Source organism: Larimichthys crocea, chromosome I (genome assembly GCF_000972845.2).
Source record: "Larimichthys crocea isolate SSNF chromosome I, L_crocea_2.0, whole genome shotgun sequence".
Taxonomy (NCBI): Eukaryota; Metazoa; Chordata; class Actinopteri; family Sciaenidae; genus Larimichthys; species Larimichthys crocea.
The window spans coordinates 27,640,322-27,649,022 of NC_040011.1; positions in this window are offsets into that span (position 1 = coordinate 27,640,322).

Sequence of the window (8,701 nt, forward strand, 5' to 3'; positions counted from 1 at the left end):
AAACTGTTGGGCTATTTGGCTACGTAGTTCTTCAAAAGTGGGGACTTGCCCCATCCTTGCTTGTGAATAATTCGTTCTGATTCTGATTTCTGATAAGGAAACCTGGAAAGTGCATATGCCAGTGGATATGGGGAAGATCACATTTGTATATAAATCCTGATACAGACACGATACTGATGAATGATAAAGTGGTGCTGAGATTGGTAGCTTCAGCTGAAGAAAAGGACCACACATCTGAAAATAAGAAAGGGCAAGAACAGGAATGAGATTAGCATAACGGTGTGAGACGATTGTGACCATATACGCCTAATAGTAAAAAACATTAAATTAGTATGAAATGTTTGTACACTACTACTATACACCATGCTATGTGCAAGATCGTAAAAACAGAGGGATGATTTACAGCACTGCCAACTAGCCCACTCCTTGGCACTCCACTGCCGGACTGTCTGGAGACTTGGAAGCAGGCATTTTTGTCCTTTGCCTTCAGCTAGCTAAAATCACCTGTTCATCAGATTTATGGTGTGATCTTATGTAGATTTTTGTGATTTGTGGCCTTGTTTTTTACCCTCCACATTTAAATATAATTTAAATATCATAAATAATTAGTATTAAAACTTTCTAAGTAAAATAATACTTATAATGATAAATTAAGTTAAATGTGACAGTCAGCTTTTATTGTCAAGTGCGCCATTGTACAGGAACTACGAGAATGAAAATAGTGTTTTCCCTCAGGTCCCTGTGCAATGACAATATACATGAAATATAAAATAGTTAAAAAATATATACAAGTTTAAAAAAATATCAAAGAAAAAACTGGCAAATCTAAAAAATAAAACAGTATACAGATAGATATAGCAGTATAACAGAATGAACAATAAAACAGTGTGACCTATCAAAACAAAAAGAATGTGTACAAGGAAACCGTTTACCAGTTTACAGCAACTGACTGTACAAAGTGCAACTGGGTTGGTAAAGAGGTTTTTAACGGACAGTTTAATAAAAATAATGCATAAACAGACATCACATAAATAGAGTTACAGTGAAAGCTAGATCTAAAAGGACAGTCTAAAGCTTTTGACACTAACTGGGGTGGACACTGGTTAAAAACTCTCCCAGTAGGGTGGCAGCAGGCCAGCACTGGAGAGCTGCAGCTCCGGGAGAAACCTCAGAGAGAAGTACGTGTGACGTATGCACGTTGCCCATGACATACTCCGTGACAGCAGGTTGGCGGTGTCTTCTCACCTGACGTCAGTCCATCGCTGGGACACAAGAAACATGTTTGTTCCTTCTCAGCACTGGCAGGTGATGAGCATTGTGTGTCTTTGGCTGTCACATCTGTTTCATATCACCAGGTTGTTCAGTAATCTCGATTATTATATAGTTTAAAATATTAAACTGTAGTTGTTAAACGAGCCGGTGAAGAAGTAGCGAAGCGTCTGGAAGTTAGCTCCTAGCTACACTGTAGCGTTAGCTGAAGCTCTTTAAAACTTCATCAGCTGATTAGGATGTTCATTACAAACATATGTTCACTTTATTCAGGGTCCTGCATCGTGCAGCATAGCTTTAGTCTTTGTGACTGACTTCATTAACTAGTAGAGGCAATGTGTAACCTGTTGTTTTGTTTTCGTTGCTGGCTCGTTTTCTAATGCTTTGTACAGGTATCAATGTTAGTCTGTATCCGTTACCGGGATCTATATGAGTTACCTGTATGTTAGTATTTTGTAGTGAGTTGTGTAATATATAGTCGATATATTATAATAATATATCATAGACAAAACATAAGCACCTTTTAAAAATATTTGTTTAGGACGAAGACGAGCACAAACTCAGGCAAAAAAAAAACGAAAGAAAAACGAAGAAGTATGACCTATAAAAAAATACAAGACGATAAAAGTCATAAAAGTAAATAGCAATAAATAAGAACAATTGTTTGTTTTTTAAATAAGAGATGACATCACATCAAAGCAGTCTCTACAATGTGTAAACAAGTATTAAAGTGCACTTATCGCCTCAGGCAGATTGTTTTTCAAAGTTGTAGGGGCCCTGATGGCAAAAGTAATGATCAAGGCTTTTAGCTTAGATTGTCTTCAGATTGAGGTCGACTTTGGCACGCCTGAGGCTGCAGACCTGGCTCAGTGAGGTTCAGCAGCTTCTGCTTATGAAATGACGGATGTTGTCTGTAAGACGTCAGTTAAAATCCGAGGCTGCTGCATTCTGGACTAGATGACTGAGACGTACTGAAGACTGTTTTTATGTCCTGTGGGACAAAGTATTTGTTCTCACATCGGTTTTTCTAACATTGCACACATGGTGGTGGTGGAATCCTTGTCAGAGGACCAAGACAGATATATCTGGGCTTGTCGTTTGTGTCAGGGGGTCTCCTCAGCACTGATGTTCAAACCAACTGAAGATCACTTTGTCGTCTGTGTTGTGCGTTCAAACTTTTGGCTCTTGGTTTCATAATGATCTGGTTATCACAACTTTTAACAACAATGTCCTCTTTGTTTTCGAAACAATGGATCAGAAAATTCCTTTATGGAATGATTACCGCTCCCAGTGTATTCCTGCATTCTTATGAAAACCCCCGCAAGCTTGGATACCTCCACAGGAGGTAGACACAAATTAGTAGAACCACACTTTGGTTTAACCTGGAATAACTTTAACAAATTAATTACTCCCCCCACCCACCTACCAAATAACCAGCTTTTAACTTAACGCGTCTTCAGGTCTTCCAGTTGCGGAGATGGGAGATTCCCTTAGTTGTTCTTTCAAAGTATTGAAACTGTTCATTACACATTATAGCAATCTGAGTTGGATCAAATGCACTGTAATGTCTTGGTGGGGAATGGCTTGCTTTCCGGTTGTCTTCCTACTCTCGGTCCCGTGACTTTGACGCCTTTCCCATCGACCTTATGACTGCTTTGCGTTGTTCCTTCTTCCTGGACAAAGAGTATATGAAACACCTTCCAGCACCAAAACCTCAGTGGACGGCCAGAGAAAGATCAGGGATGCAATTTTGCATATGAAAACCCAAAGGTGAAGACTGTGATGGAGTTGAAAGCTCTGTAAAAATCAAAACGAAGAATCACCTTTTCCAAGATGAATTTCCTTTCAGGCTCCAATATATCACTTTCTGCTGATCCTACAACCTTGCAAAGCCAAAATTATGGTAAAACACGGTAGTTCCTAACTCTAGGCGGTGGTGATGTCCATGCAGGGTTTGAATTCTCTACCGTTGTAATCTCTTATCACTTAGTACAAGAGGTGTGGAACGAAAGAATCAAGCTTCAGTGGATTCATGCCATCATATCTGGTATGCGTTGTTCCGCTTTTCTTTTTTTTGTACATTTTGCGGGTTCATACAACCGGACTTACAACAATGAGCTCAACCCAGTTTCTTCCTCGTAACCGTTGTGTTGAAAAAGAAACCTCCAGGGGCCAGTGGGCCTTACACATCCCAGGCGGCCAGGCGTCACAGTTGGGAATCTTTTATATCCAAGGTTTTGTAGTTTGGGTGTTTTTTTTATGGCAATTCATACTTTTTGCTGCTGACAGATTTTTTTGCATATCGCAAAACATTGTGACATTCAAATTTTTTTTTGTTGTGCAGGTGGTCCCAGACTCAGATGCCCACAGAGCGGGGTTTCACGAGGGAGACCAGGTCCTTTCGGGAAATGAGGTTTGATTTCCAAGATATGAGATTCAAGAGTAATCGACCAAGCAGCAGATTTCAATATTGTAGTCAGTATGTAGAGGGACATCTATGGAATTGTTGTGTTCAATACTTTCCATTCACAATTACCGTTGGTTGATTACCTTTCATTGCATACCTACAACGACAGGCCCAAGTAATCCTACGAGCATAGAGAACGTGCAAGTTTGAACAGATATTCCCGTTATCAATCTCATCCAGAATGTGGAGAAAATTAAATAGCATCGTGTTGCACGTCTGGTTTATATTTATAAAGGTTATCATATTTTCAACTGAGCCAAGAGAGGGCTGCTTTATCAGCCTTGCATGCATTCAACAGGCAAAAAAATAAAACGAAAGAGCATAATTAATTAATTAACAATCATAAACGACCAAAACCAGGCAAGAGCCAAGGTTGCTACAATCTAAGGCGACAGTGGAAACATAACGATAATAACATAGCATCACCAGTAATGACTAGATTGTCGATATTTATGATGCGCTAGATCAGTACATCAGTGGCCTTTATTTCCAAAACGTTACAGTTAAATCTGTTCATATTTTATTTTAATCCATAGAAAACATGTAAATGTAGTCAAATGCGTCAAAACTTTGAATCTAATGTTAAACATTGGGTGGTGAGCGTTGTGTGGAAACTTTTGTTTGTGGCTTAACTTTAGTTCATTTGCTCTCTCCAAAAAGCTGTTTATTTATTAATTGGTAGTACAAATTATGAAAGCACCATAATAAATGTAGAAATACAGATAAGCATCCAATGCTGTGCCTGCGCTGTAAAACATTCCTCACGTTTCTCATTCGAACTTGTCTTTTCGTTTCTGGTCCTGACAATGATCTGAACACATGTATGAAAATAATGTCTTTCATGAGTTGTTTGGCTTGTCTTGTTGTGCATTGGACGTAACAGTTTTTTATTGGTGGTTGTTACTAGTCGGGAATGCAATTAGTTTAAGAAAGTGGAAAACAAAACTTAGTTTTTGCTTTACTTATCATTATGAGGTTAAATGTTGAATGCGCACTTGTGTCTCTCGCTTATCACTGTTGCAGTTTCTTTGCCCACCGGGGCACGATTGTTTTCATAAAACGCAGGACTCGATTTATGAAAACTCAAATATATTTACCACCCTGAAGCCCAACCTCTTGCTGAGTACTTGTTTGGTTGCTGTTGAAATAATTTAATCAAGTTACGTTATTACATCTTGCCCACGCACATCATGTGGCAGTACTTTTGTTTCCTGTCCAAATCAAATATAAAATCATGAACAATTTCAGTTTACCCCTTAAGTTACAAGCCTCCACTGTGCCACGTTCTTCCTCCTCTCTGAGCGGCTGTGTAGATTCTGGAAGATGCACGAGAAATACTGATGAGGGTTCGCCTTCTTTCCCTACAGCAAGTCATACTTATAAAATCAATTCAAAAGCATGACTGTTTGAGCAGACACATTACAGATTACGTACAATTTTAAATGTAAGAATATGTATGCTGCCTGCCAAAACTCTTGGTAAGAATGATCTGATTCGTATTAGATAAAGGTAATGGGTTCTGGCAGTGGGCTTCAGATTTGTTTTTGGTTGTGGGTTTGCATTAAAAGATCTTAAAGTCCTAGTCATTCTTATCTTTTTTATCATAAAAATCTTCTTTCATAATTGTGTCTAAAACGGCAAATAATGCATGGTTGATCATGTGTAATGAAACTTTAAAGTATTTTTCCCCATGAGTGTTGTCTAGTATAGGACATATAGATTTAGTAGTTTTGACTTAATATAAATTAGACATTTGTGTGGTCTTTTGACTGATCGGGATTTATAGAAGTAGCCTGCCGTATTTTGTTTGTATTCTGGTTGCAAAACAAACCCTTTATCACACCAAAAACATGATAGTCTAGATTTATGCTTGTTGTTTTGCACTGCATACTCCAATATGAGAAGGAAAACTGTTTTGTGAGTCAATGAATCAGATGTTTCTGGTTGGAGATTATATAATGATATCCATTTCAGCGTTGAAGCTTGTTCTCTGTGTGTCTTTTATACGACCCAAAGGCAGAAGGAGAGGACTGTAAATTAGGTGGGCAACGGCAAAGAGAGAGACAGAGAGAGACCAAGGGGGAGAAGGAGAGAGACGAGATGTTGACGGACCACGTCAACTGCACGTCATCACCTCCTCCCACCAGACTTGGCCTCCTGTCTGTCTCCCTTCAAAGATGCCCTGATTGTCATGACAAATCGGACTCATTTAACATTGTCATGTAAAGGTGACGTATACTCTGTTGAATCGTTCTTCTGTCACCAGATACTCCCCCAATGTGGTACATGATTTTCTAACTGATCTGCATCAGGGTTGTATTCACAGGAAGTGAAGAAAAGAGCTTATGTAGCATTTTAAATGATAAATTATGTAACGATACATAATTTTCTCAGTCAGGCATAACATTTATAGAGCCCTGTGCGTGTTGAATTACGCATTTCCTCAAACCCTAGTACAAATTTGGCCTTGATGGACCTGAATAAAGAGCTCTCATATATATCACTCATATACATACACTCAGTTGGTAGTTGATTAGTTCTGCCTGCTAATCTTTCCATCATAATACCCAAGCCAATAATGTCCCCAGTAGGTTTTTATGTTGAAACTGTTTTAAAACACTGACTGCATCCAACTACTGACTTTCCTGAGCTCTCAAGCGGCAGTTTCTGATGTTTCCTTTTAATGTTTGCTTATATTGTTTCACCAGTTTATATATGATGGGGTAGATACGATAAATATTGTTTTCCGTGAACCAAAACGCATCCATAACTGACACTCTACTTGATGACCTCGCCTCTAACAGTTTGACACACCCAATTGTAACAATGTATAACATAATATTTATTACCAATGTTTTACTCAGGCTTTTCATTAGTTGTAGCCATGGTACTCACATGGCAACTGAGTGTATATAGTGGTAAAATGGAAAACATGTACATATGACTTGATTTAGTAACACACGGACACGTATGGTACAAGACAGCAAGGGGTTACATAATTAAGAGCAAATTTGTGCAGACTTTCTGGTGTAAAAATAAAATGTCGAATAATATAAAATATTAGTTTTTGTTTTTTTTTTAATTGTGTGAAAAAGTATTAAGTGTGTGTAACTATTTTCAGTGACTGCTCCGCAGTATTTTACACTGTCCCAACCAATCCATTTCATCATGTTTCATGCATTACATACATGAACTGCTGCCCGGGGCTGATGATACTGTCGTTTTTGATAATATAAACTGAGGGTGCCAAATGTTTAAGGAATGTGGCCCGAGATACCTTTACTGTAGTGGTGAAAACCTGTAAAAGGGGTTTTTTTATCTCGGTGAGAGGAGAATCTGATAGTAGCAGCAAATTCATTCCAACTTCAAGCTTGTATCAGGTACTTTTATCATTTTAGCCTCTTGTGGTTTCAGGACAATCTGTCAGAATTACAAGCTTTCGTCATAAAGTTCCGACTGAGTTGGAGGAACCATTATAGAAACAAGTTGAATACTTGTGGATGTACTGCCGTGTGGGTTAGATCTTTGGTTTTAAAAGTTTGAGACTATGCTATGTAAATTAATCTGTTGCAGTCTCACTGCTTCTTCTTTTTGTTTCCACTAATAGTTTTTTATAAAAGGAATAACTTTGTTTTTCCATCTGACCGAACATATGATATTGTTTTCACACATTTTCATCCCACCCAAGGCAATGACACTCGACCACGAAAAAGAAATAAACATTTTTACATACTCTACGTAACCTTCGTCCTCTTTACTTGACAGAGGTGGGACCAAGCAGGAAATGTGACTCCGGTTCCTGACTCTGGTATAAGCAGCCCAAACTTGTTCCCCTTCTGTAGGTTGGTTTCTCTTGAGATGACTGTCAGAGGAATTGCAGTCATGACAGTGTCACATACCCAAAGGGTGTCACACCTCTGTGAGGTTTATTTAAAAAAACCAAAAGAAAAACCAAGACCATGTAGTATCTTAACACATATCTTAAATGAAACACAATGCAGGTTCCCCCGTTTTTATCGTGGCTCCTTTTCTTTACATCATGACATTCAATCTGGTACTCCTAAACAGCAAATTTTCAATAAATTAAATACAAGGCATCTTTTATGGCTCATTTCACATCCTTCAATTGACCCACACTCGCCCCCCCTAACTCCTACCTGTACATTGTTTACTAAGTCCCCCCTATTTATTACTAGCATTTTCTCATACCCACATGAGCCCGGTTCCTTCGCCCAGTTTTTCGTGTGCCCACACCTGCAAGTTATGGTGTGTGCCCCCCTGCAGATTACTTAAACACTCAGGATATCTGTATCAACCATATGACCCCCTTGCCACTACCATCTGACCCATCTACCCTAAACACAAAAGCCTTAAATAAATCACTTGTATCACAATTAAAGTAGAACTACATGCTCAGTTGTAACCTCCCTTTTCTAATAAAAACTTTTCTAACAAACCATGTTTCCACTTTAAAAAACAACAAAATCCCCCCACCCAGCCCTTCTTTTAGCGACCCCACGACTATTGCTCCCCCCCACTTCCCCCCCGTCTTCGATAGTTACAGTGTTTTTCGCTTTTTTGTCCTTATTACTAAGAGACATTTGCCTAATCTGGTCGACGCCTCTCTGTTCCTAGCACTGCTGCACAACCCCAGCCCCCTTATCTAAAACTGTTTTAACAGTGATACATGATTTCTGGTCAACAAAGAACACCAAAAGGCTGAGTGAATTGGACAATGGTTTCTAGTTAGTCCTGTTGAACAGATTAATTCAATCTAATTAAAAGCGAATGTTGGTGTCAGATAATATCCTCCCTATTACTGCTCACCCACTGATCAATTCCAATGTTCACAGTCACTGTTAAAGCATCTGACTTGGACTATGTGTTGAGAGCTATACTTCACTTTCATTTTAAAATGTGAATTTTCTATGTAAGTGCACCTTTTAAAAAGCGAAACCTGACCCC